Source organism: Equus asinus, unplaced genomic scaffold (assembly GCF_041296235.1).
Source record: "Equus asinus isolate D_3611 breed Donkey unplaced genomic scaffold, EquAss-T2T_v2 contig_314, whole genome shotgun sequence".
NCBI lineage: Eukaryota > Metazoa > Chordata > Mammalia > Perissodactyla > Equidae > Equus > Equus asinus.
This window is the reverse complement of record NW_027224977.1, coordinates 87,501-90,000: the sequence shown is the minus strand read 5'-3', so window position 1 is coordinate 90,000 and position 2,500 is coordinate 87,501. Positions and strand designations below refer to the sequence as shown.

The window sequence follows — 2,500 nt, the reverse complement described above, 5'->3', positions numbered from 1 at the left end:
CACGCGCACGGCGGACGCGTCGCGGCGACGCGTGGGAGGAGAGGGCGGAGGGGCGGCGGCGGGCGCGGCGGGGCCGGCGGTCGCCCCCGACCGCCGACCTTACCCGCGCGCGTCCCACCGCCTCCCGACACCCGCCCCTCCGCCGCGAGCCGCCACGGCCCGTCGGGCGGCGGACGCGGCGCCCGCCCGCCCGCCCGCCCGGGGCTCGGGGCACACGGCGCGGCGCGGCCGCGACCCAGGGGAGGGCGCGCGGCGGCGGACGACGCCGCGGCGTCCCGCGGGTCACCGCCGGGGCACGCGTCCCCGGGGCGCGGCCCCGCGCACGCGACTCGGCCTCGGCGCGAGCCACCCCGACGGGGCGAGGCCGGGGAGGGGTCACGGTCCGGGACCCGGGCGCGCCGGGGACCGGCGAGGGGCCGGCCGGACGCACCGGGACGGACCGCCGACGGGGGCGAGCGGCGACCGGACAGGCGGCCCGGACGCGGGCCCCCCGAACCCGGCGGCCCCGACCGCGCGCCGCGGGACCCGTCTCGTCCCCGCCCCGGCCACCCCGAGGCCGCGTGCGGCGCGAGGGAGCCCCCGAAGGCACCGTGGCGGCCACGGGCACCTCGGCGCGAGCTCTCGCGTCTGTCTCTCCCTCGACTCGCGGGCGGCGGCCCCCACCCCGGGACCCCGCGCGGCGCCGCCGCCGCCGACCCCCACGCGCCTCCGACGACCGGGCGCCGGGGCGCGTGGGAGGAGGGGCGGGCGCGCGGGGCGGAGGAGGGGCACCGCGTCTGCACTTAGGGGGACGGAGGGCCCGGGGCGGGCCCTGCGAGAGACCCCCAGCCGCGCACCCCGGGGCAGGCGACACCCACACCCCGGGGGCGATTGATCGTCAAGCGACGCTCAGACAGGCGTAGCCCCGGGAGGAACCCGGGGCCGCAAGTGCGTTCGAAGTGTCGATGATCAATGTGTCCTGCAATTCACATTAATTCTCGCAGCTAGCTGCGTTCTTCATCGACGCACGAGCCGAGTGATCCACCGCTAAGAGTCGTACGAGTTTGAACGGCGGGGTCCCCCCGCAGGGCGGGGGAAGAGCCCGCCCCTGGCACGGCACATCCCCGGAGGGTGCCTCCGGCCGGCCAGAAAGGCACAACGAGACCAGACTCCGTGAGGCCGGAAGGTTGGACGACGGGGCGTCCGGCACGGGCCCCGCGGGGCCGTGCTCGGACACCCCACAGGCGCCCGGGGGCTCCCGCCTCGCCCGAGGACGCGGGGGCGCGCACACGCCCGCGCGCGCACGCGACGACACGACGGCCGCCGGGGACGCCCCCTCCCGACGGCCGCCGCGACGGCGGCGCGGCGCGGCACGGCGCGGCGCCCCGGCCCGGCGAGGCGGAGTCTGGGGGAGAAGGGCCAGGCCTCCCGACTCCCCGCGGGCCCGACCGCCCCGACCCAAGGCGGACGGGCGAGGCCCCCCAGGGGTCTTTAAACCTCCGCGCCGGGACGCGCTAGGTACCTGGATGGGGGGAAGCCAAAGCAACGGACGAGGCGGAGCGGGTAGTGCCGCGCGGCCACCGCCTCGACGCCGCCCGCGCCGCCCGCGGCCACCCGGGGACGGACGCAGGCCTCGGCGCTGCCCGCCCGTGACCGAACCCCACACCGCCGGGCGCCGCCGACCGACGAGCCCACCGCGCCCGCGGCCCCCTCGACGCCGGGCGTGCCCCCCTCGCGTCCGACGCACGCCACCAGACCCGACCCGACTTTCCCCCGGGGACCCTCCCCGCACCCGCGTCCCAGGCCCCTCGCCACGGAGGGCGAGGGGCTGCGGCGGGGAAGCGGGGAGCGAGCGGACAGGGCGGGGGTGGTGGGCGGACGTGGCCGGCCGGACGCGGGCGCCCGGGGCGCCGAGGGCGGGCGGAGACGCGGAGGCACCGTCGGACGGACGACGACGCCGACGGCCGGGGAACGGCCCAGGGCGGGCGACGGGAGGCGGCGGGCGGCGGGCACCCCGCGTGAGCCGAGGCTCCGAGGCCCCCGGGGGACCTGACCCCGGGGACTCCGCGGGGGCTCGCGCCGCCACGCCGCCCTTCCCGAGACGCGCCGAGGGCGCCGCCGCCCGCGAGAGCGGGGGACGGACGGCGCCGGAGACGGAGGCGCGGCGCGACAACGCCGGCCCGCCTCGCGGGAGACCGGAGGGCGCGGGGACGGACGCGCCGGGGGCGGCGGCGCGGAGGACGCGGCGGCCTCGGAACGCCGGGCGGACGGAGGCCGGAAGGGGCTCGTGGGCTCGCCGAGATCGAGCCCACTCCCTCCGGACCACCGCCGACCCGGGACCGAGGCGCGCCCGCGCCTCCCGCGCCTCCGGCCGGGCGCCCGCGCCTCCCGCGCGCCCCCTCCTCCTCCCTCTCTCGAACCTCTCGCGACCAGCGGGCCGGCACCGCGCCGGCCCGCCCGCGCCGCGCGGGGGTGAAAAGGCTCGGCCGCCGGCGGCGAGCCGCTCCGGTAATGATCCTTC

At 81.1% G+C, this 2,500-nt stretch overlaps 2 non-coding genes across 2 annotated transcripts in view; both read right to left on the bottom strand.

Annotated features, from left to right (window-relative positions):
• Positions 1-882: 882 nt before the first annotated feature.
• On the bottom strand, positions 883-1,035 carry LOC139043668 (5.8S ribosomal RNA). The gene has a single exon (XR_011500747.1). It is a non-coding gene; the product is annotated as a 5.8S ribosomal RNA (ribosomal RNA).
• A 1,453-nt stretch (positions 1,036-2,488) lies between these two features.
• Positions 2,489-2,500, bottom strand: part of LOC139043663 (18S ribosomal RNA) — a 1,869-nt gene continuing 1,857 nt past the window's right edge. Inside the window, exon 1 of the ribosomal RNA XR_011500742.1 lies at positions 2,489-2,500. This exon is cut by the window's right edge and continues 1,857 nt beyond it. This is a non-coding gene — a ribosomal RNA (18S ribosomal RNA).